General features: G+C 40.6%; 1 protein-coding gene across 2 annotated transcripts in view; it reads left to right on the forward strand.

Annotated features, from left to right (window-relative positions):
* CD36 (CD36 molecule (CD36 blood group)) overlaps positions 1-26,922 on the forward strand; it is a 110,223-nt gene that overhangs the window by 11,211 nt on the left and 72,090 nt on the right. Inside the window, exon 1 of one of the 2 annotated variants that reach the window (XM_089524622.1) lies at positions 23,936-23,956. The exons of the other annotated variant lie outside the window; for it this stretch is intronic. The gene's annotated coding sequence lies outside the window, so the exon portion shown is untranslated. Of the gene's footprint in view, positions 1-23,935; positions 23,957-26,922 lie in introns of those variants that run through there. 2 annotated transcript variants of the gene reach the window in all.

Genomic DNA, 26,922 nt, shown 5'->3' on the forward strand with positions numbered 1-26,922 from the left:
GTAAGAAACTACTTGAAGAGACAACAACAGCAAAGTTCATGTTGTAGTCTCTGGAGCAGCAGAAAACAAACTTGCTACATTTTCTATATGATATCCTTTCAGATATTTAAAAACAGTTATCATGTCACCTCTCACTCTCCTCTTTTCCAGACTAAACAGATCTGGCTTCCTCAGATATTTCTCATAAGGCTTGCCTTCTAGATGTTCGATAATATACTTTGCCCTTCCCTGGACACATTGCAGTTTTTCAAAATCCTCCTTGAGCTGTGATGCCCAGAACTGGACACAATATTCCATGTGAAGTCTGACCAAAGGAGGATAAAGTGGCACTATTAACCATCTGCCTTAGCAGTGTAGTAGTTTAGCGCCAGTACTGTAGCCTCAATGTTGTGAGTTCAATCCCAGCAGGCTCCAGATTCATTCAGCCTTCCATCCTTTTGTAGGTCAGTAAAATGAGCACCCAGCTTATAAACAAGGATGACAGGAGGACTTCTTGCAAACTCTGTCCTGCTATGCCAGCCTTTCCTGGTGTGTCTGCCTGTTTTTTTTAAGGTGGGTTTTAGGCAACTGGATCAGGAAATGCATCAAAGTTACATAGTTATTTGTCCCATATAAGCCACCTCAATTCATCGACAGAGGCGGGATATAAATAAAAGTGTTGTCATCATCATCATCATCATCTAGGATCTTGGTCTATGTTAAATCAGGCTGCATGAGCATGACCTAAACTGCCAGCTGTTTGCAGGACCAGGCTGGGAGCAATAGTGGTCTTGTCCTGGCCCTGCCAAAGTATCTTTCCTATGTGGCAGTTCACTTGGTGTGCTACCAAAGATGGGGGAGCAGCAGCCATTGAGCTTTCACTGGCTCCTTCCTTATTGACTGATGTACCCAATTGGGGGGAAGCTGCTGTAGGCTCGCTCTGGTTGGGTATTCACTTATTTAAGCCCCTTGCCTGCTGACCAGACCTCAATCATGCTTGGACCTTCATCCCACCTTTTTTGGCATGTGGGAACCTATTTCTTTGGGGATGATTTTGGTCAGTGGGTGATCATGGATCCAGGACATCATTTACCGGTGTATGTTGGGCATTAGTAATGCACAGGGGTCCCCTTAGGAGAGGCAGGTGGTGTGTGGCACAGAGAAGGATTGTGAGATAGAGGTGGACAACATGCCATCATTCTCCAGTGACAGGGGTCTTCCCAAGACTGGCCAGTGGTCTCTTCTGTCATCCCTATTTTCCAGCACCAAGCCAAAGTGGGGTTCATCCATCAACAGCTGGATTGTTCAATGCCTAGATCCAGACCTATGCTTTTCACCAACCCTGTCTTCAGCAGTAAACAATAAAGTTATGTTTTTTTCTTCCATATTGTTGTTGTGCGTGGTCTTTCATGCCTCGTGCCTTCACCCTTGTATCAGCAATTACACTGAAACCACAACTATGTTGAAAAGGGGGGGGGTATTTGCTATTCTTTCATACTAGTTTAAATTTATATTGCATCAGTGCACAGACAACTTTTGTTGGAATGAAGATGAAAAATCCCATCCACAGTTTGACTCTACCCATCCCATCCGCTGCTTTAAGCTTTGGAGAGCAGGAAATAGCTGCATTAATTAGGGAAGACTCTATTTTTCACTCACTGAAGGGGAATTGCTGGTATTGAGAAGGAACACACACATGCTCACACACACAGAGGAAGGATGCAGTAAACAAAAGAAACTTTATATAAATATAAACTAAAAGGCAAAACACCCCACCCCTCATCAACAGTGCTCCATGATGAAAACCAGAATATACACAAATTGTGATACTATTGCTTCCTTAGGAGCCACCGCTCTGTTGTCACTCCCTCTTCTTTGTTTGCTTCTTCTTCCAGTGATTGGAAGATGTACAGTTTCTCAAGTTGTACACTGTGAAAAGCAAAGGAGAAAGTACTGGGAACAAATTGGGAAGGGAAAATATCAAATTGTTCACATTCACAAAAGGTCTTTCCTCTTTGGGTCCTAAGGCCTACAACTGTTTCATACCCATGCCAGAGTAGCTCATTACTTAACCCATGAGTGAATGATGGTGGCTGTTTCATCTGTTGGCTTAAATGTCTGGAACTTGGGAGGAAAAGCGGATTAATTTTCTTCCTTAAATTCATTTATTTCTAAAACTAATAAACAATAATAATCTAGCTATGTACTGAAATAAACAGATCCCTATATCAATTTTCATTTATTAAAACATCTGATATCGCACTGGGGTTAAAACGTTCCCTGATGCGTTACAACGGGCATGCATGGGGGCATGCATGGAGTGTGATGGGAACCCGATGGGGCCCAGAACGCTAGTTTACCACACAGGGAACGCCGCCACCAAGCGTTCCCATCGGGCTCCAGGGGACGCCATTTTTGGGAACTGTTTCAAAGCGTCCCCAGAAATGGCGTCCCCTGGAGCCCAATGGGAACGCGATGGGAATGCTTGGCGGCGGCGTTGGCGTTCCCTGTATGGTAAACTAGCATTCTGGGCCCCATCGGGTTCCCATCACGCTCCATGTGCGCCCCCGCGCATGCCCGTTGTAATGCATTGGGGAACGTTTTATCCCCAGTGCGATAAACTAGATAGTCATTAATAATTAGGCAATAAGTTCACTTGCATATGCAGTTTCTTAACTGGGTTTGTAGAATGTTTGTCTCATGTCAATGGAATAAGCTATATTTAGAATAAGACATACTCTACTGAAATGCTTAAAGCCCACAAAAAAAAAAAAAAAAAAAAAACAATTTATTAATCAATGCAATTCTACCCCATAGGAAAAAAAATGCCCCCCCCCCAAAAAAAAACAAAAAAAAAACCAGGTTTTATCTACCCACAACTGTAAAATTAGTGTTATCTATTTTTGGTCAAAATTTCAGGCCCAAATGTTGTATCAATGTATCGTATTGTACCAATAATGGTAAATATGGTAAACATGTTTATAGTTTGTATTCTGATAAATCAGAAAATTAATAAAGATAAATAAAAAAAAAATTCTGGCCCAAATGTTAAAAGTCAATTGTAATATGTATGAATGAATGATGCCTGGTTTTTGAATCCTGTAATTGTTTTTTTTCAAACCACCTTTAACCTGCGGCCCTCATTTTCTCCCAGGGTGCTCAGTCTCTACGTTATCATCTGACCTCTTTGAAACTCTTGTCCACATTATCAGTAATGTCTATGTCACGTCTGTCATCACTGCTATCTATCTTTGGTTTCCTGTTTTTTTCTAGCCTGATCCTCTTTTAGTAGCTCTACATGCTGTCACATTTGATCTTCTCAGAGATGCATTGCATATTGTTTTCTCTTTTCTATGCATATGTCTCTTTCTCTTCCTTCACTTTTCCTGCTTTCTCTCTTGCTTAATAATTCATCCACTTTCTCTGTGTTTACTTTGTCACCACTATTCTTTCTGTTTCCTCCCTGTCTCCTTCCTTTCCTCTATGAAACAGTGAGGAGCTTATTCTATTAACAAATAAGCTGGCTTATCTCCTCCATCTTGAATTCAGGATCTGGGATGCCCCCGGATTGTTATCATATCTAAATCATCACTTATCCAGGAGGGATGCTGCTGCTCGGATACATCCCGGGTTGAAGCATTGCTCAGCTGGCCAATTTTTGAAATAGCAAGCTCCCTGACTTCAAAAAAGTGCTGGCTGAGTGAGGCTTCAACCTGAGATACATCTGAGTGGTGACATGCTGCCTAGAAAAGTGGTGATTTATGTATGAGAACATCTGGAGGCATCCCAGATCCTGAATTCAAGCCAGAAGAGGTAAAATGGCTTATTTGTTAATGCGATAAGCTCCTCTGTGTGGTCTAATTCCTGCTGAATTTTTCTGTTTTTAGCTGCCTATTGTGCTTTGCATTGTTCACCTGTTACCTACCACCGAGTGAATAACTCTGCAAGAATCATAGTAGTGTTGAGTGTGGGGGGCAATGTAGCATGGGCTTTATTTTGAAACAAGCCCAACGTGTTTCAGCCTATGCTGGTCCACCAAATATCTCCAGATAGTTCTGCTTTCGTCTTTTTGTTTGCTGCTTCTTGTTTTGATACCATTAACTGTGTGGGTGTTATTTTATTTTATTTCCCCTCAGTATGAAATGATAACTTTAACTCTCACTGGGCTTAGTACAGTTTCCCCTAACTAATGTTCTGAGTGAAACTGAGTTCTCCACCTTAACTTTGGATAATAATACACTGATGCTAATCCTCTTTGAAATGCAACTTGTTTTATTTTCAAGATTAGCATCCACATGCTGTAACAGCTAACATCCACACACCTGCCAATCCAAATCTAAGCATTTGCCAATATAACAACACTTTCCCTGATAAAAACGCCAGGTCTTTCTGAGGTGAAACAACAGAGTCCTTTCCCAGGCACTTGAGCTCTTGTCCAAACATTCATTTTCACGTCTACGGCATATGTAAATGTATGTAGTATGTAAGTAAGTATGTAGTAACATTACAGGATTGTTGTGCAATGGTTCCCAAATTATAATTCAAAACCTGATTTAGATTGGGCCTCAGTTCAGTTCATAGCCTATTCAATTTGCTTCTAGATTTTCAGTCCAAACTAAGATTAGGGAATCCATATTTTTGTGTCTCCCATTGAGATAACTCAGGGACGTAGCCAAGGGGGGAGGGTTCTTGAGGTCCGGACCCCCCTTCCATTAGATACAATGAATGATACGTGCTGCCGCGCCGCCGCATCCAAGCCCCATTATAATGGTGGCACTTAGTCTGGACCCCCCTTCCCAAAATCCTGGCTACGTCCCTGGATAACTCTGTGTGGGAGGGAGGGAGGGAGGGAGGGAGGGAGGGAGGGAGGGAGGGAAAGATGCTTTTGTGAATCCCCATCCATTGTACATGGGAAGTATCCAAAGGTAGCGCTTAGCATGGATCCATGCCTCCCACCATTTCACAGAACCTCACACCTCTCTCCAACCATGTTTCTCTCCAGCTTCACACATCTCACATCTTTCTCACAAATGCACTACATGTACTCTGTTACGTGTATTACAAAATTCAAATCCAAAATATTCCAAAATCAAAGCCTCAAAGTGTCGTGTCAGCCCTCAAAAAGTTTTGGATTTTGGAGGTTTTCAGAGTTTGGATTTCTGGATCAGGGATGCTCAGTATTACACTAAGAGACAGCATGGTGCATGGAAAGGCAGAGTTCTGCTGTTTTTCTAGCTGTGTCTAGAAAAGAGCACAAATTACATAGGAGAACTGAATATATACCATCCAGTGTGTATATTCAATCAAAGATTAGAAGAACTTGTCTTGAGTCTCAAGGCTGGGACTCTCTTCTCTGGTCCTCACATCAAATGGAAGAAATCGCAGGGTGAAAGTGCTGCCTTGAAAAGGTTGTATGTGTATTCCTGATTTGTTAAACTTGATGCCCAAACAGACAGGCCAAAATAAAGCTGCCTTGGGTCACTTTGGAGATATGCCGTTCAAATGACGCATGCATCTTAAGAGGCCAGAAACTGCACCAAAGCTACACTCCAGACATTAGGACTGGAGCGTGGCTTTGGTGAAGCTTCCGGCCTCTTAGGATACATACAGTATTTAAATAGTATACATCCAAAGTGACCTGAAGCAGCTTTATTTTGGCCTGTCTGTTTGGGCCCTTGGATTTTAAAAAAAAGAAATTGGATGGCATCCTATGTACAACTGTGGATGACATTTAATATATCATGTTCAATGATATCACCAGGGATATCACTCTTTTAATATCATAAAGCCCACCCCCATGACATTACAAGAAATGTCCTTAGTCTCTGGTTCAAATATCAGGGCATGGGTTAATTCTGATTTAGCAACTGTACTTCAGTGACTTGACACTACCTCTGCTCTCTAGCACAATGATTTGAAAGGGCTTGTGAGATTCTTGGCCATATTATCAGTGAGAACTGTCAGGCCCAAAGTCCATATCTCATCCTCTGTCCATTTGGTATTTTAAATTTGTTTATATGGTGTAGTTGAAGACACACTTTCTGATTACCCATCTCTTTCAAAATGTTCTGAATCCAGACCAGAGTATTTGTCTTTGGATCTGGATCAGGCTGATCCAACCAGCTTTGGGCCTGGTCCAAATCACCGCCATTTATTTTTAAACTTGTTTACAATGGATGAGAAGTGCTACACTATCGTTATGCAAGTGAATGGGTGTGCATCGTGATGGGTCAGATCCTATGACTTCCCTATCACTGTTGCCTGTAAGTGCATGATATATTGCCAAAACATTAGGGCAATGGCTCAGTTGGGGGGGGGGGGAGGTCGGAAGAATATTCCCTAATATTCACAAAAATGTTGGAAAAACCTGATGAGGATAAATGTAGACTGACAAAAATTTGCAGTTCAGGGCTTATTAAAACCTCTAGCCAGACTGAAACGGGTCTAGGTAAGCTGTTTCATCCAGGAACCCCTGGATGAAATTTTCTTCACAAAAATGCTGTTTTCTGTGAAAAACTCCAAATGCAAATTCACTATGGAATAACTCACAAACTACAACAGTTTCTATGCAGGAAACAATGCTTTCTGAACAGAAGGTAAAACTGGCTGAGTAAATGTCCTGAAGTGTGAAATAATTTTGCAATGGGCATAAAATTGCTAAAAAGTACTTGTTGCTTCATTTGAAAATGAAATTATTGAAGTATTACTTTCTTAAGCTCCATACTCCTTGGTAAGATACAGTTCCTGTATGCAGTCTTGTGTAATAAAGTGTGCAGTGGGTTCAGTTTTCTTTCTTTCTTTTTTTTTTTTAAAAAAACCTTGTATTTATTTATACTGGCATTTGTAAACCAATTGGGGGTCCTATTTGGACTACAAACTTGGATTAAAATTTTATTAAACAGATGCAAAAAGTGAAAACATAAAAATACAGGCCAATCAACAGCTGAACGTTAAGCCAACCAAAACAAAGCTTGTCACAGAGAACAAAACTTTCAGACACCTTTGTTTCCTATGTTTATATGTATGGAAGCTTGCTGACTATAATGATATTGCAGGGAGAAAATAAATGTATCAATTTCTGATTAAACATATCCTGTTCTCATATTTCTAACAGCAGCCTAATTATACAGATAGCAAGAAAAGCACTTACTGGTGTGCATGGTGCACAAAGTGGATAGTTTTTTGCATCTTTAGGCTATGGAGCAGAAACAATGAAATTGGCAACCTGTGAGGCAAAGAAACTCTATGCATGGTCAAATATGGCTTCTAGGAGTGGCATTGTGGAAACAGGCCTGAGGCTTGGTAATGTTAAATCCAACCATTTTAACACATTTGCATTGTTATCCCATTTCAGACAAGATTCTTTACCTTTCTTTGGTTTAGAAATCTTCTGTGGATGCAATCTGAGATTCTGTAGACCTCTTTGGCATGCCTTTTCTCCTTAGATACTCCCAAATGTTGGGCAAGATGGTTATTAATTGTAAGATATTAACCTGGGCAAGTTGAGGCCTTTCCCTGCTTTTTCATGCCAAGATATATAGAAGAGTGATTAATACAACTGCGGCCTCTTTGCTCAGCCACCTATATCTTGGCTCTGTCACTGTTCATCTGTTGAGTGCACAGCACATGCTAATAACACATTAGAGAAGCTTTGGAAGAAGCTTTGCTTATTTGAATGTACACTTGACATTGCAGTGTATGTTGTACATTGCAGTATACCTGACACACTGCAGACACTATGCCATGGGTGCTGAGGAAGCTGGCAGTACTACTCAAAGAAAAGCACTATATATTTTAGGGTGCATCCAGCCTGCAAAAACAAGCCCGTTTGACACCACTTTACTGCCATGGCTCAATGCTAATTCTGGGAACTGTAATTTTGTGAGACATTTAGCCTTCTTTCTCAGATAGTTCTGATGCTTCAACAAACTAAAGAATTCTGAAGCACTGAGCCATGGCAGTTAAAGTGGTGTCAAACTGGATTATTTCTGCAGGGTGGATACAGTCTGAGTAAAAATAAGTGTACCAAATTGCTGTCTAAAAGTGATGGAATGTTCAAGGAATTGTATATACAGTCCTCAGAGTCTTCTTTGTCATGCAGTTTGTTGTAGGAATTGGATGTATCTGTCAGTTTTGTTTTCTATTGTATTGGATGTCTTCAAATCTCAGATTCTTTCCGTACAATGAACAAATGTTTGTAAATTCTTCAAAACTGAACTGAACTGAATCCCTCCCCCCATTTTTGCACTAATCCAGTTCAATACATACATTTACCCCCAGGAACAGACAGGATAATGTTGTTCATTCCCTGCCATGCAGATGTTAAACTTGAGGTGCTTCTCAGAGGTAAAAGATGGCTCCACGTATTCTTCTCAAACATGGCTCAATGAGCATTTTGAGCCCTTATTTTTAAGAGCTAAACACTTGAAGTACTGCATGGAGATATCTCTCAGTTTTGCTTTGTCCTGTATCTGAATGCTTTTGAATCTTGGGTTCTTCTCATCCTGAATATGAAGGCACTCATATTTTTTGAAATAACTATTAATTTTTGAAATGGCAGTTTTTACCCAGCCCTAGTTTGGTAAAGACCTAAAAAAGGAATCTATTTGGGGATTAAAAAAATAGTCAGATCCTTCTGTTTGTGGGGAACTATGGAGTGGGGATGTGCAGTGTTAAAGAGAATTGTTGACTGTGGATTAGTGATGTGCTGCATTAAAAATATTCATTCCTATGGGAGTGAATGAATCATTTTAATTCCCTCCCCAAGGCAGTTCTCAAAGAGGTTTTGCATCAATCTTTGACAGCCAGGTAAGGTAGGGTCTCCTAGCCTTGACCTATGAAACACTGGGAAGGGTTGTCTTGGAGGAAGCCAATTGGACATCAGGATGTTGTTGCCTTCAGGGTCTTCTCCTGGTCCTTCCACATGCCATGCAATATTGGGGCTGGGGAAAGCTAGTTGAGTACTGTAGAAGTTACAGCTAGCAGGATCCTTTCTTGCCTTTCTGCCAACATTAGTTAGAAACTATGGTAGGGATTAGGGAAGCTATAACTTCACCACCTGTGTTCTGACAGCTGATTCATGATGATGAAAACATTGTTATGCTCCAGCTATTGGAATACAGCCCATGATGACAATCCTGCCAACCACTCTTCTGACTGTTTGAGGACTGGTAGGAAAAATGAGAAAGAGGTTCAGGAGAATAGGTAGGGGTTTTGGAGATTGAAAAAACAAAAAAAACCCCATACAAACAAAAACCCTTTTCATTTCTTCCCCTTGAGCATGGAAATATTATTTCCATCCCTGTTGTGGAGTTTTGCACGTAGCTGTGTCCCTTTGTTGCAAGGAAATAAACATGGGAATCACTGGCAGCAATTAGAATGATGAATGCCAAAGGCAAACTGAGCCACTCCAAAGTGAACAAGAAGATGCTTACAGAAGTTCTTGGTTGCTGACTAGAGAGTAAGGGACAAGCAGTGATTCACTTGACAAGGCTTTACTACATGAGTAAATGTTATTGAGAGTACAAACAACAAAGAATCTTGTGGCACCCCTGGTTATTTCTTCTGAAGTAGAGAAGCTTTCAAATGGAGATGGAAAGATAATAAAGGCCAGATAATAAAGGGCTCAACTTGCATTTAAGTGGAACCTTGATGTTTCACAAATATTTAAGCCTACCTTGGCCAAAATGAATAGAAGAGGAAGAATCCTACTAGTTGAAAAGTACATGTATTGTGGGGAAAAGTAATACTAAAATGTACGCTTGGAGAAATGGATGTTTATGAATTTTACCCTAATGAAAGCGGCTTGCAAAAATGTTTAGAGTAGGTAACATTGCATATAAATATATATATTTGACAAATCCTCACAAATGCATTATAGTTTTGAGGCAGACTTTGAGAAAGTTACAAGCTGGTGTAGGAATGGGATACAGAGAGTTTAAGGTTTGACAGATGTGAACCAGAGAATAGGACAAACCCATTCCTATAAAAATTGCAAGTTGTGCTGGGGTGGGGCAGAGAAGGAAAGAAGAAATAGAGGGAAATGCCAGGGAATATTAATACTTGTGCAAATATTGTGGCAGGGATTTATTGAACTGAAAGATAAATAATTCTGTTTTACATCACTGGTTGTAAAATGTACTGATTGTGCAAACTACATGCAAACTTTTGAAGGAGCTATCAAAGCCCAGTGACAGATTGCATGCTTTGCACAAGCAGTTCTTGGGTTCAATCATTTGCCATTCCAGTTTTATTCTCTCAAGCAGGTAGTTATTTTTTAAAAAATCCAATAGAAGGTGTGTGTTTTGTGCTATTTTAATTATTCCTTTAATTATGTATTATGGCTATTATATTCACTGTTATTTTGTTTTAAGTTATATGGCAAAACCCACCTGGGATAAATATCACTTTGAAACACAGGAAGGTATTTGAAACATCAGGTATAACACCCTCCCAATTTACATGTTTCAGAGAATTTTTCTAAAGTTGTAATGGGACATCTTAAAGATGATAAAGTGGGTGTCGAAGAAGTGTTGTCAGGTAGGGAGCCCCACAACTGAAGCAGCCCACATGAGAAAGCCCTTGCCTTTGTTCCTGCTTCCACTATGAAGATACAGGTATCTTAAAAAGACTCTAGTGGAAGAACATTGTGTTTGCCCAGTTAGAAAGGTATGGATCCAGGCCAAGAAGAGGTGCTGCCAATTGGATTAGACAATATTAGATAAGTAGTCTGACATATAAAGCAGCTTCCTATGTCTGAAAGTCAGTCCCACCTTCTTCCCAATAAATGTAGATAAGGGTACAGTTTTTCCTGTGTGTAGAAAGCAACATTTTCTGTGCAGAAAACAAGTTTGTTGCACAGGAAAGATTACTACATAGTAAATGCTGTTTCTTACAATTAAAAATCACACACATTTTTAGCACATAACCCCCAAATTTGAAAGTCTTTGAAAACTGGACATTTCCCCCCCTCTCAGACAGCAGCAACATTTTAAAACTAATTTTGCTTGCAAGAATGAAATTAATGAAGTTTTATATCCCTACTTCTGAGTATGCTGAAACTGACCCAATTTGGCAAATCCTTCATAAAAGAATTGAAATGAAATTATAACCCATTAAGAATGGACACATTTCATAGAGGCAAATATTTCTGTCATGGAGTGGATCAGTTGGGAAGTTGGAAAGGGAAACTAAAATTTAGTACCAATGCAGTTGAATACAGGAACTCGAACCCAGCCTTTACACAAGGAATTTACACTTGGAAGAGAATACAATGGTAGCTGAGTGGACAAATCTGCCCATTAATCTATGTTCTATTTTTTAAAAAAATCTCTCACGTATATGTATACTTATGTGCACATCCCAATATCCTTGCCCCTTGGATACTGCTAATTTAGTGTTTTGTAAAACATTTAGGTAGACTGTGCCAAACTAGACAGTTGGGTAAACAGATGCAGGGAAACCAGGCCATGCTAACTTGTACTTCTTGACAATTTGCATTTCAGAAGTGTGACATACAATACATTTGTGAAGGGAAAAAAAAAGAAATTCTCCTCAAATATTCAGCAGTGCACCACAGATTTAACAGTAGCAATAATCTTTGGCATATCATGTTTATTTTACTATAAAATCAAGCAGTGATTCATAAGAGATAAGATACGGTGACTGGGGGCTATTGAACATTGTAACACACAAACTTTATGCAATATTGGTAGGGGTAGAGGAGTTAAATCCCTACATAGAGTCTGCCCACACCATCCGTGGGTTTGCCATCTTCAGACTTGAGCTCACACGAATGGCAAGCCTTGGTGGACACAGGTGCGCACTGCCATAGAAATCCATAGATTTTTTTCCATACGCGGGGGGGGGGGGGGGAGGGAGATCCTTCGCATATAGGAAGGGCACACTGTATATAGCTGGCTATAGTTGTTTTTTTTAAGTCACAATAATTTGATTTAAAAAACAAACAAAAAAACAACCAATTTGTTTTCAGAGCTGTGTTTTTACCCTGAGATTTCTCCCTTTACTGTTTTGCCTGGAGAAGAGGAAACAGGCCCTGAAATCTGAGAACCATACTCCCTTCTTTCCCTAATACACTTAGCTAGTAAGACACTCCTCAAACATGCACAAACAGCTAATCAAGCACTCAGTATTTCATTCATTTATCCATGATGTCAAAAATAAATCAAGCCTTAAGTTGCTTTTTTGGTGCACTCATGACCCTGATTATTCCAGCTTCTCTACCCTTCTTTTTTCAGCCTGTAAAAATTAGCCTTTTCATTTAAAGGAAACACACACACACACACACACACACATATACACACACACATATATTCAAGGTAGTGATCTGCATGCCATTTATAAGGAGGAAAACCTTCTCACCTACCCCACTCCCACTGACAGTCTTCAAATTGTGCAGATGGCTACCTTATCCCTGAATTGATCACTAATTATCAGTTATTCTGGTTTCCTGTTGTTGTGTGACTTCAAGTTGTTTCTAACTTATGGCAAGCCTATCATGGGTTTTTCTCTGCAAAGTTTGTTAGATCCTTTGCCTTTTTCTAAGGATGAGAGAATGTGACTTACCTAAGGTCTCCCAGTGGGTTTCCATGTCCAAATGAGGATTCAAACTCTTGTCTCCAGATTCGTAGTTTAGTGCTGAAACCACTGCACCATGCTGGCTCTCTGCTTTCCTAATCAACCCTTTGCAAAATGCATGGTGTAACAGTTTGAGCATTGGGTTAGGACACGGGAAGACCAGGGTTTGTATCCTGGCTTGGCCATGGAAACCCACTGGGTATCTTTTGGCAAGTCACACACTCTCAGCCTTAGAGGATGGCAATGGTAAACCTTCTCTGAACAAAAGTTGCCAAGAAAATCCCATGATAGGTCCACCTTAGGATCACAATAAGTCAGAAACGACTTACTGAAAGCACACAAGACATTTCCTTTTAAAGAAACTTTCTCAAATCCCTATCAATCACAACAATCATTTCACATGAAGAAGGAGTGATACTATAGGGTCCAGTGCAAAACGGTTCCAGAATGAAACATGGAACCAACATGCTTCATTTATACAAGGTTTTCCCTCATCTCACTCCAGTACTGAAAATACTGGGGGAAATATAGGAACAAATAGTACAAAATCGTGTCAAAACCCAAATGGACAATGAACTGCTGGGGAAGCCTTCTCTGGATCAAAGTAAATCTTGTACTAGAGGAGTAGCAGCTTTTTTTTTTTTTTTTAACATAGCTGCAAACTGAATGTATCAAACTGTCTCTCTCTCCCAGTCTGGGCTGTAGAGAAAAAGAGAATAAGCTGTTTTGACATCACACTGGTGATACTTTGATGGTTAGAGCATCCACCAGTCTAATGTAAGTAGATAGATATCTTTGAACATTGGGAGGGGAACTGGCAGGGCAAGACAGTAAAACAAATCATAGCAATATCTGTTGTAATAAGATAAAGGCAAACCTATTGAACCAACAAGGGAGTTCACATTGGACCCAAACCTTGACTGGAAAGACCAATAGCCTGAGATGTGGGTGCAAGGTATAAATATCTATTTATGGGGCTGCCTTTGTCCCTTTTCATTTAACCCTCAGGAAGTGTGTGACTGAAGTTACTTCTAACAGGTAAATGGCTTGGTGTGTGTGTGTGTGTGTGTGTGTTAAATCATCATAATATTTCTGTTCACTGGAAGTGATAATGGCCCCTTTCTCTCTTCTTCCTGCTTGGCTGCATGCCTCTGAGCATCACAAGTTTAAACACCTTGAGGCTAAAAGAGGGTGTTGTGGATTGAAGACATTGTTTGTCACCCAGGGTAGTAATTTAGGGAAACGCATCAAAATCTATGTTCAAAAGGTTAAATGTTATGTGCACAGACTAATTTGTTGTTGATGTGTGCCTTCTAGTCATTTCTGACTTATGGTGAGCCTATCACAGGGTTTTCTTGACAAAATTTATTGAGAATGGGTTTGCCCTGACCTTCCTCTGGGGCTGAGAAATCATGACTTGCCCAAGGTCACCCAGTGGGTTTCCATGGCTGAGTGGAGATTCTAACCCTGGTCTCAAGAGCCGTAGTCTAATATTCAAACAGCTACACTGTACTGGCTCTTTTGGGGTTTCCCCCCCTTTATCCTACAGGGTAATACTTCAGGCCAAAATATTTGTCAGGCATTGACTAGCATTGTTTAGGCTAGTCGGGGCAAACAGGAAGACTGGAGAGATGTATAAGTAGGATGGTATTGGAAGGGTATTCTCTAGTAATGAATGTCTTTTGGTACTTGGTTGGAGAAAGAGAAAACCAACAAATGCCTTTCTTACCTGCAGCCATAGCAAAATTAAAAGAATAGGAAAAGAGCAGGGAGAGTCTGAATCATTTCCCTGGCAAATAAAAGCTGGTTCTGATGAAACAGTTGGATTTGTTGGGACAGGCTTGGAACTTGGAAAAAATACCCTTCTGGACAGCTATACATGCCATTCTGACTGGAGGATTCTGAGTGTTGTCATCCCAAAACTAACTTTTCCCAATTCTGAGGAGGTTCGAGTACCTCTTCCATACAACCGCATGTGTGATAAAAGTAAGAGCAATGACATCCCTCATAGAAACCCAGAGGATCATAGAATCATAGAATCGTAGAGTTGGAAGAGACCACAAGGGCCATCCAGTCCAACCCCATTCTGCCATGTAGGAAATCTCAATCAAAGCATCCCTGACAGATGGCCATCCAGCCTCTGCTTAAAGACCTCCAAAGAAGGAGACTCCACTACACTCCGAGGGAGTGTGTTCCACTGTCGAACAGCCCTTACTGTTCGAGGGAGAATGATGAGAAGAAATAATGGGAAGGAAGAGAAAAGAATTTTTTTCCTTAAGGCAGAAACTGAAAGTTCTATGTGTCAAAGAGAACTTAGCTGCTATTTTGCTGACTTCTGTTTACATGTTCAAAAACTGCTGTCAAAGCACACAGTCTAGCAAGAGATACAGAGGAGAGGGAAGATACCACCAAGATTGCCAGATAGAGGATGACCTTGTGCACAGTTCTATTTTAGCTGCTAGGTTTTTAAAAAATATATATTTAAGGGCTTTTTTTTTTTACTGTATTAAAAATACCAGAATACTGGGGAGTTCACTATCAAATCCATTGGCCAATGGCATCTCCAAATGCTTTACAAGTATTGAAATAATGTTTGATATTTGTTGCTTTGGGTGCTCTTTGGGGAGGACAGAGAGAAAGTGACCTTACAGAAACTCTCAAGAGGAAAACCCAAATAAAGGTTTGGAAAGCTAAGGGAAACCCAAAACATATTTAAGGGAACCCAAGAGCAGGGAGACAACAAATGGCTGCAAATGTCATTTTCTGTTCGATGAAAGGTATACTCTTTAATCTTCTTACAGTGGATGGTTTATAAGGCTAATCCATATTGATTCTCTGATCTAAGTTTAATTTGGGCCTCTAAAACGGAGAATTACCTGACTGCTTGTAATAATAAGAACTTATTCTGGGTGACCAAACAGAGCACTGACTTAGTGGCCTTGGTCTTATTTTGAGAGTGTTTCACATGCATACAAATACTCTATTAAAAATAACTAATTTTGTGGAAATGTTTGGAAATAGATGGCTTCTGGCATGGATTTGGCAAGGGGGGTGAGTTGTGTAAAAAACTTTTTGCCTCACAGGACACTTTTACATACTCTCCTGCTCCTTGGTAAGATGCAATATGTTGTTGTCAAGAAGTGTAAAACCAACCCTGTTATTTGGGTCTCTCTTCTATTTCTTTTCATGGAGCAGACAGGATTAGGGTGTTGCCAGCCTGACTAAAGTTTAGTCTTTTTTGCAGCTTCTTCTCAGTAGATCCCTTGCTTGGAATTTGATAATTGACTAGTAAAGTCGAAGATGGTAACTTCTTAAGAAAGCTTAGTGTATCTTCTGAGGTTTGTTGCAACTTGAAGGAACACCCCTCTGATTTTGTGACTAATCGCAGCACTTGTAGAGGCTGTCTAGGCTGATGTCTTTATTTTGCAACAGACTTACAAAAGGCCTTTGACAAAGTTCTCGGTGACAACTCCCTTGAGCGAACATTGCAGTGATGAGATAAAAGGAGAAGTCCTTTTATGGACTGAAAACTGGTAAAAGAATAGAGAGCAGGAATAAATGGGCAGTTGATTCAATGAAGGAATGGGGGTCCCCTAGGGCTCTACTGGGTTCAGTGCTTTATCAGTTGTTCTGAAATGATCTAGAGATTGGGGCAAGCAGGGAAATAACAGGTATAGGAATCTTTTTTCTTCCTGTCAGTTGGCCCCTCATCCTCCCCACATGCAACCCATGCCACTAAAAGGCTATGGGGAGAGGCACCAAGCCATGAATCAGGTAGGCGGCTTGGACAAGGAGTTATATTAGGTAGAGATTCTGAATTATTCTCTGTCATAACCAAAAAAGCTATGTATGCAAGCACAACTGAAAGTATAATAATAATAATAATAATAATAATAATAATAATAACTTTATTACGGCCATTTGGCCAGCACACAACTGAAAGTATGTTGCTATTAGGATGTCAGCCATAGTGTAACAATTATAATACTGAACAAAAAAAAAAAAAAAAAAAGAACGAGGAGAGATGTTCGGATACCAGTTGTGTCACAATTTTATTTTCCTGTTGTTAATCAGTGGTGGATGGGCCATTCAAATTTCAACCACTGTTCTTTCCAGTATTTCAGAGAGTCTATTGTCTTTGGTGATAACATATGTATAGGTAACATATATGAATCAATGTTTAAAGAAATCAACACAGGTTTTATAGTTGTTCCTACTCTTACCCACCCATTGTGCAGATCTATAGTGACAGGCCATTTGACTGGTGTTTTAGCCAATTCAGTTCAATCAAAATAACTGGGCAGAAACATAGCTGCTATCCTCCTCACTTCTATCTATTCATGTCTTCCCTAAAACAATATTCCTGATGGAGGGAATTCAGTGTGTTTAGCTTTCTTTTAATTTCAGCAATTTTGTGGAACCTTTAAGCTGAGCTGCTTTCCATGTACTTTATGTTCCACATATTTGGAAGCATGCAAAAGAACTTATAGTGGAAAACGTTATTTGTGTTTGTTTTTGCCTGAGACTGGATCTATGAGGCCCAATTGGGATTGCTCCCAGGCTTATTGTATCTGCTCTGGGCCACTTTAATGGATGTTGCTTTTTTGTTGTCCAAAAACTAATCATTTTTAAGAAATGTTTTGTATCTTCTCTTGTAGCCTACATTCTTTCAGGACAGCTTCTAAATCTACCAAGTCAAGGTATGAGAATTTTATGCACTGCAGATATTGTTGGATAAAAACACCCACCACCCATCAACTTTGCTGGCTGATGGGAATTACTGTTCAACAATACCTGGAGGCCACAAATTGCCCACTCCTGCAGTAAAAGGAAATTATTAATACACATTGTTGTATGGCTTCCAGTCATTTCTGACCTATGGCAACCCTAAGGTGAACCTATCACGGGGTTTTCTTGGCAAGATTTCTTCAGAAGAGGTTTATCTTCCTCTCAGACTGAGAGAGTGTGGCTTGCCCAGGATCACCTAGTGGGTTTCCATGGCTGAACAGGTATTCAAACCCTGCTCTCCTAGTCCAGGACTCAAACCATTACACCACAATGGGTCAATGAATAGTACGCTATTGTATTTTAAAATCTCAATGTAAAGACAGCCATTTGATGAAAATTATTATAAACAAAGTCCAAGAAGACCTTAACTTGGTTCTGAAAGAGTAAAGAGGTCAATGTTAAATGAGTCTTCCTAGGAAGAACTTTGTACAGGTTTAGTGTGAATTATGTGAAAAAAAAATCTTAGAAATTAATTGATACAGGGAAAGCTAAGGCCACTAAATGCTACTTAGCCTTCTTCTTGTCCACACGAATAACCTCCTGTTCCTAGAAACTTGTATCTGTCTTTATGTGTCTCTTATATCCTGCTTAAAACTCCCTTCTATCACTCTGTTTATGTGTTCCCTGTCTCACAGGAAAGGACTTTGGAGCTCTTCCCACAGCTTCCCATCAGCTATTCTGCTGGAATGAACTCAGTAACTCCTTTCAGAAAATGTCCAAAGAATGCCAACTTCCTTTAATAAAAAAGATGATACAAAGGGAGGCTGATGGCTAAAAATTAGGGGACAACACCAATGGGGTGAAGTGGGAAGTGGTCTTCTCCCTGTAGTTCTGTAATACATCCTCTCAAATTGGATTTCTAGGTCAAGGAGTTCAATCCCTGTAATCAACAAATGCAGTAGAGTCTTCAGGCTATACTGTCTGTACCTTTTGAACCTTCCATGAAGCAGCTATGAATTATGAACTCCCAGATCTCAATGGACTGATGCTTGTCTGGGGCACTCTGCAAATACTTGATGGATCACAGACAAGGTGGAGATGACACTCAAGTAAGCAACAGTTCACAGTCTTCAACCTGGCAGGTCCAGGTTCGATTCGATTGTACTGAGTTGTGCATAAAATTCTGGAGATAATTCTGTATAATGTTACATTTTTGAAAAATGTCAATTGTGAGATGACTAGTGAACCCATTAGTGAGGCCAAAGCAGCCAAGTATTCAGAGAGAGAAAACATTGTTTCCTATGAGAGCTAATTGAGAAAAAGGCAGGCCAAACTCTTATTCCCTCTGCACCTAGAGCTAATTAAATCCAACTAGTTGTGTGCTAATGAGTTATCCCTTTCTCGATTCTCCAGAATTAGGCTTAATATTAATTTGTGAATTACCAGGCATTCATTGTAACAACATGGAACTAATTTCTTAAATTTAACATTTTTAACTCTTAACTCTTAACCCCCTTTCTCCAATTAGGTTTCATGAATAAATTTGCTGGCTAACAACACTCACTATTGTTGTGGTGCAATAGACAAGAAGTTTTGCCTTGCTATGCATTGTTGATGGGGTCCCAAGAGGAAGAGTTTAGTTGAAGAGTACTAAGCTTGTTAAAAACTAGAGATGGAAATGACTGAAATTGGCAATCCTGGCTCTTGCATGCAAAACAATGCTATAGAAATTGCCTGATTCTGAGTGTGTGAGGAGGTAGAGGATGAAGTTCTTTGACAGAGCCAAAAAATGCATATATTCAGGGAAACTCAAATATATGTTTTAAATTAAGAATTCCATACTTAATCTCCAATTTTTGTAGGCACTAGTTTCTGTGTTTCTTATATTACAATGACTCAGTGTCCTCTGACTGAAATAATTCGTTATTCACATTTCCAATTTAAACAAATAATTCACAAGGTTTGAGGGATGAATGAGGAGTTCATATGCTGGTGGGGGTGGGGGGAAAAGGATGCAGATCAGTGATGAAATTTAATTGAACAGGACAGCCTTCTCCATCCTGCGAGAGGCTTCATCACCCCAACCTTTTGCTGTCTAAACAAATCTATAAATCACTTGGCTAGCATGTTAAAATGACAAAATGAGCACTTTTAAGAAGCCAATAGGGAAAAAAATTGAAGTGGGGTAAATGATCGTATGCCATTGTTAGTATATTGTAAGGTTTGTTTTCAAAACCAATGTATTAGTTAATGACACTCACTATATTAAGACTTTTCTGTTGTTAAAATTAACAATGTGTTGAATAAACAATGAATTTATCTTCCTTTTCTGACAATGAACTTTAATTAATTTTCAAAGTGCCAAGCAGTGCCAAGTCCCCACCCTTGCTTCTGCAATCAACTTTAATAACACAGAATTAAGATCTAAAACAAAATTAAGTATTCCTCTGTTGGCACTTGTTTTGACTTGGCATAAGGCTGGTGGAAGTGCCAGTACAAGTAGGAAACTGCACTAGCCAGTTAATTGTGTTTCCAACCTATGAATGCAGGGGAAAATATATCATGACTGAATTCTGGAACAATATTATCCCACTTGAAGATGCTAACCTGAAGATCTTCTTTGGAGGTCTTTAAACAAAGGTTGGATGGGCATATTTCAGGAATGCATGACAGAAACCCTGAAAGCTGGCCCTTGAAGCTTCCTCTAGCTTTTAAGATTCTATGATATGATATGATGAAATCAGTGGTTGGCTTATTTATTTGTGTAGGCCTAGGACCCTGAGGCAGCTCTTGACTCTTCCAGAGCCTCTCCTGTGGTTGCTTTTGAATTTTGAGTATCCAGTCCAGTATGAGTGGTGTGGGCAGAAATTTTCCCATTTCTTCTTTCAGCAAATCAGTATACACTTGTGTGCCAAAATCTCCACTATTCAGAATTTTTTTATTTTGTGACTCACCAAATGTGCACAGCAATGTTTATACAATGTGACCACCTGCACCATACACGGCTTTCAGCATATGCTGAAGCCGCAGCATGGGGAAAACACGCGCCACACTGCTCACGCACCACACTGCATACACGCACTCCATTGTTTTCAATGGGTCTCAAGCATATACTTCCCCCCCTTACATGGGGGGTCCGGAACATATCCCCCGCATATGGGAAGGGCCCACTCTACAGTCTGCCCTCACCATTCGCAACTTTGACACTCGTGGTTTTGATTATTCATGAGGTCATGAAGTCATTACTGTGCGTGCACACACTCCTACGCCTCTTTCTCGGGCTTTTCCCTGGGGAGCAGCTGGGAAAGTGTGTGTGCCAACCTTGCCCCTTCCCATAGCCAGCTATCCCACCAGGGAAGTGAGAGGAGGAGTGATCTTCCCCCTCCTGTGCCTATCCCACCTGGGAAGGCATGGGCGGACCTCAATCGCTCCTCCTCTCCCTTCCCTGGTAGGATAGTTGCCTGAGGAAGGCATCTATCCCACTGGGGAAGGGGTGGGGAGCCAGTTAAAGGGACAAGAGAGTGAGAGAAGCAGCGAAGCACATGTGCCTGCTCCTCTTCTCCCACCCACCTGTTCCTTTAACATGCTTTCATGTGAGGCGGTGGATTATTCATGGTTTTTCCAGAATGGTGGAGGTCTTGTTCCCTTAACCCCCATGAATGTTGAGGGCTGAATGTATTAAAGAAATGTATGCACCAACATACATATTTTGGAGGAAACAGAACATGGATATGCATTGCTGATAATGATTCTCATTATAGAATAATGAAACCAGACACAGAAACCTGGGCTGAACTATGGATCACTTTATTTGGACCACTAGAAATATGAAATATTGAAATATGGGCCACTAGAACGTATTTAAACTGCATTGAACCTGGAAAGGAAGAAGAAGCAGGAGCTACCTAGTGCAGGATCAGGTGGCCTCTTCTTCAGCCTTCCTCTGGGCAAATCACCTGATCCTCAAAGGGAACCCAATAACTATCTGGAATCTATTGGAAGGTAGACCCAAGGAACCCCACCCTCAAGTCACAGGAGTCAGATAAGGTCAAAGCTCCCAGGCCAGCCCCAAGGGGAGACTCATTCCACACTTCTGGGTCTCAGGATCTAAAGAGGGAGTTACAAAGGAAGATGCATAATGCAATAACAAATGTCCCAAAGTGACTAAAGTAGGCTGGTGGCCTAGCCTTCTGAATCTCATGCTGTTGCAAGACTCCTGGTCTTGAGGCTTACAGGCCTGGGCCCCACCAGCACTGATGTCAAATGAGCAAGGATGAAATTGCCAAATAATAGCCCACAGAGGATAAAGGCTAAACATGTGGAACTAATGTTCTGCACAGATCCACCCCATACATCAACAAAACAAGTAGACAACATGTGCAAAACTGCAGTGCCCAGTCAGCTACAAGGTCCATATGGCCTAACAACCTGGGTGCAGCAATGGTCAGCCCTGATTAGGCCTAGAAGCATCCAGCAGCCAGCAATCATGTGGCCCACCCAATTCTGCCTTGCAGTATGCAATGTGCCAACTGTAAGTGTCAAACAGTTGAGGAAAAGGTGGAAGAAAGGAGAGGAGGAGAGCAGCCCCAAAATATAATTGGAGATGAGGGGCAGATGGGCTGTGGTCCACATGTGGCCACATTGGTCCTGTCCTGTCTACTTACCTCATGGTGGCTGCCTAATAATTGTCACTTACTATGGGCTAACATTGGTGCCACTTCAGCTAACCATTCTGTTCCCGTTCCTGCAAGTGTCATGCAATAAGCTCTATAGTTTATACTTAATTAGTTTGAACACATCAGGGGAAATTGACAGGAAGGGGGTGGAATATTAGAGCTTATCACACAGCACTTGCAGAAACGGGAATGGCACAGAACAGGGGGGAATGGGTGTTACCGCACGGGAGAACAACGCTGATGCATCCAGGAGTCCCCAAGCCATACCCCAGCCATTCCTGGCAGCTGATTTTGTAGGACAATTTTGAACTGTTCTTCAAAATCGGCTGCCATGGAACAACTGGGGAACGGCTTGGGGACTCCCAGTGGCATTCTCTCATGAGGTAACACATGTTTTCCCCTCATTCCTGCAAGTGTTGTGTGATAAACTCTATCGTCTTTGAAACTTCAGGCAGAATCAAATTGGTGCAGTCCCTGCTAGTTTGCGTGTTTTCCCTCAATCTCTTCTGTTATTTTACCACATTCTTGTCTTGCTTTACCACACACCTCCTAGTTTCACATCTGTGAAATGCTGGAGAGTATGACAGTCTATGAGACCCAACAAGGTGTAGTGGTTTGGGTGCTGAACTAGGATTTAGGATACCATGGTTTGAATCCCTGCTCAACCACAGAAACCCACTGGGTGACCTATGGCAAGCAAGAGCCTCAGAGGAAGGCAAAGGTAAACCCTCACTGAACAAATTTAGCCAAGAAAACCCCATGTTATGTTCACCTTAGGGTCTCCATGAGTTGGAAACAACTTGAAGGCACATCAACAACAATGATAGTCTATTATGCCATTTCCACTGCTAATGCAGCTTGGTATGATTGTTCTGTACTGCCTCCAGATTGAGAGGCAGCTGCTGATACAACAACAGCAGAAGAAGGCTGTTGTTCTCATATCCTGCTGTGGATTCTTCTAGGTATCTGCTTGGCCACTGTGCAAAACAGGAGGCAGGATTAGGCCTATGTAGGGTGGTGCAAAAATGTTTTTACTGTTTCTATTTTCAGGTTCACACATTGTAATGCTAGATCTTTTGAGCAATTTATGATGCTGTGTTTAACAATGGAGATCTGAATTACTCCACCTAGAAAGGCTATGTGTACAATGTGCAGTTTAATTGCTTGCTGGCTTTTATATCCATTTGCCACATATTCTCCCCCCACTCTACATTGATAATTTTTTTCAACTATGCTGCTTATTTGGGATCCTTCTCCTTAACAGCAAATTATGTCTCTCTGTGTGTTTATTTGCTGGAAAGGGGAAAATACAGAAGTGCCAATTTAGACTTTTTATGCAGAAGGCATGGAATGTATGATAGCACTGTGAGTGAACTAGAAGAGAGAAGTTGGTAATATAATGCACAAAACCATAATTGGAGCAAAGAGCTGGATATGTCATTTGAAATAAAAACAAATAGGCATGCTGGAGCCAAGTAATCTTGCTGCTCTGTACTTTCAAAACATCTCTTGTTATCATGGCCAGAGGGTGCTTCAGGACAGCAGTATGCCTTCTCAAAAGCATGGCTGTAACCACTGTTTCCTGAGATGATGTGTCTGCTGTTTGGAAGCAGGGGTATAATTACAGGGAGAATCTGTCTGTGATACCACAAGTACCATAAGTTCTGGAATAGCCAGTTGACTATGCTTTCATCTCTCTCTTCATATATGATTTCTTAAAATGCTAAACTGTAAGAATACTAATTTTAAAACATCCCTCCTGCAAATCTTTAGTTCTATTTTTTTCTTCCTCTGACTAAAAGAATGAGAGGGCTGGCAGGCTATCCAGGATGAAAGAGAAGTGTACAGTGTTTCTTCACAGAAGCAAATTCCATGTAGCTGTGTCGTCTTCCTTCTGTTCCACCACATTATGAATTCTTGTCAGCCGCAGGATCTTATCACTGTAGGAACCTATTCCTTTGGCAGCTGCTAAGCAGGTGAGTGGCTAGCAAGTGTGTTGTTGCTTCATCCAGCTCATCTGGTCTGAGCAGATGTCTCTCCCTCATTGTTGCCCTGCATTTCCTTTCCACAACTCAAATGGACTACAAACTAGTCATACTGCATCAGTCTCCTTGGAAGAAACAGCTAGTCTACAGTTTTCTCCTAGGTGGAATTAGAAAGAGGAAGAGAACTGTGAGAAGTCTTTCCGGTAGGTTATATTTTGGAGCCTGGACTCACTTTCTCTTACTCTTTCTGTGTGAGTGGTGTGATAAAATTTTAAAAAGTATTGAGAAGGAGTTTGGAAAACCTGAGTAGTGGTGTCATTTTGGAAAAGGCAAACAGAGTTGAGGAGCTACACAAAGTAGAATATGGTGTGATGAGCCAGCTAGGTTATAAAACTTTAAATGGAAATCAAAGATAAATATTAAATGATTGTTAATATTGAAGCACCTGGACAGAACCAGCTATCCATACAAGGAAAACTAGAAGAACCCTGGTTTGGCATGGATGGATCTGGCTCACTGTATGACAGCAGATGATATGGTAGGCCTCAAGTTGGGGGATCAGTGGAGAGAAAAAACTTTTTTTTTTTTTAAATTGAACAAACCAGAAGAATGTTGTGGTTTTTCACAGACTGCTATGGTGCTTTGGTACTTATGCTGAAATTGAGCATTATTTCTTTTAAAAGTAGCACTTCATCCAATTTCAGGGTGGGGACTTAAAGTTCTTCCAGAACTATTTTAAGGGATGATGACTTCAAAACCTGCTTGGTTTGTGAGAGAAGGCTTGGTATATACAAGATTCTTAGCAAAATATGCATGATTAGTTCACCTGAGGTTAGCATGCCTTTCATTTGCAAAGCTTGCCTTTTTTTTTTCTGAGATTCCATCTTGAAATGAAAATAAATGACTGTGTTTTTCTTTCCTTTGGTTTATATACTGTTCACATATTTTCAAGTGCAAGCTTGCTCTATCCCATTTGCACAGCAGTTAGTGTTTGTTAGTTTTTAAAGTCTGCATTGGATGGAAATGCATGTCTGCGGAGCATGCATGCCTCTCTGAAGAAGTAATGCCAAAAGTGAAAAAACTGCACTCGGGGCAATTGAGTCTCCACAGAAATTGGAGTGGGTGTAAGGGGATAAATATGTTCGGAAATGTATGTGTGAGAATGTGTTTGTACAGAAATGCATATATGCAAATTTTGATGGGATAACTTGAAAACAGCCATGGATATTTATGTTCCATTTTGTATATCCATTTTAAAAGTGTAAAATTTCTCAGTCCATTAAAATAAAATAAAAATACATTCATTGACATAAATTACATAAAATATGTCCCTTGAGAAATCAGACCTAGCTACAGTGACACATGCCTTGATTACATCCTGTTTGGACTACTATAACCCATTCTACATGGGGCTGCCTTTGGAAACTTTCCAGAAACTTCTGCTGGTCCAAAATGCTGCAGCCAGGCTGTTGACCCAGGCTGATTATAGGGATCATGTGGCTCACCTTTGGAAACACTTTGAGCAGTTACCAGTCCATTTCCAGACAGAAGTCAAAGTGCTGGTTTTGGCCATTAAAGCCCTCTATGGCTTGGGTCCAAACAACCCTGAAAGGGTGGCCTCCAGCCACCCCTTTTTCAGCCATATTGGGGCCACGGCAACTGCATGCAATGGCTCCGATCTGGCCTTTCCAGGGTATGAAAAGGAGTTGCAAAAATGTTTCTTTTTTATGCCCTGGAAAGGGTGCGGTAGCTGTGGTGCCGCATCATGGGTATGCAGTGCCAGAGGGGCACTGTGATGTTGTGTGGTGCGGCATGTGGCACCATGGCACCCTGTGGGCAGAGCCAGGGTGTGCATCATGGCGACGCTACGCCCCAACTCCACCCCACCCCCACCCCCCAGCCGGCCTTTCAGGCCGGTATGTACAGGCTCTGTATCTCCTTATATAATCCAGCCTCATTTTTAAGATCTGCAGATAAGGGCTTTTTTTCAGTCCCACCACCTTCATTTGGCACATTTGGTGTAGACAAAGGAGAGAGTCTTCTCGGTGGTTGCTCCAGGCTGTAGAACTCCTTTCCATGGGAGATCCACTTGGCCCTCTCCCTGCTTTCTTTCCACCGGCAGGTGAAGACATTTTTATTCAGGCAAGCCTTTAAATTTTAATTATAGTACAGTACTCTTTGTGTGAAGTGGTGTGCTTTATTTCAAGTATTTCTCTGGCAATTATGCTTTGAATTTGTTTTTAATTCTTTTAACCATTTTAAAATATTTTTCAATGACTTCTGTATAATAATATATTAGCTTAATCTAATCTATATTAGCTTAATCTTTTTGCATGGTGCCTTGAATCCCATCTCTGGATAATGACAACATATACATTCAAGAAATAAATATTAAAATAAATAAATGCTAATTTCTTACCTAGCCCCATTAGAAGCCGAAATGAGAAGAAGGATTGCAGTACCACTACTTCCTCAACCACTCTGGACATTTCCAATCTGGAATCTTCCTTTATTTAATTCTCATATTCAGCTTACATTTCTGTTTAAAAACCAATGATTTTGGAATCCTCTTTCTGCGATGGAAGAAGATCTCATAGCTTTCTGAGGGAGTGTTACAGGACTTCAAAAGATGATGATGTTCTACTTCCTATTTATTTATATGTGGTATTTTAAATTTAATTTATATGGTGGCTTATGATGGACTGAAACTAATGACCCATAATATCAACACTTCAAAATTAAGAAAACCAAAGGTCATTTGACTGAAAAGTAATAATAGAGATGAGTGGTCAACTAGTTAGATTAGATGATTTCAAGGTTGATTATCACATTGCTTTTCCTTTCAGCCTCAGTGTGGGCTGAAGCTTTTTAAAAACAGGGGTTATGACACACCTCTGTGCCCAGTCCAGAGGCATCATTTACCCAATCTTAGCATCCTGTACCCAATCCATATTTCT

Source organism: Sceloporus occidentalis, unplaced genomic scaffold (assembly GCF_023333645.1).
Source record: "Sceloporus occidentalis isolate IW3139 unplaced genomic scaffold, rSceOcc1.0.p SCAF_5, whole genome shotgun sequence".
NCBI lineage: Eukaryota > Metazoa > Chordata > Lepidosauria > Squamata > Phrynosomatidae > Sceloporus > Sceloporus occidentalis.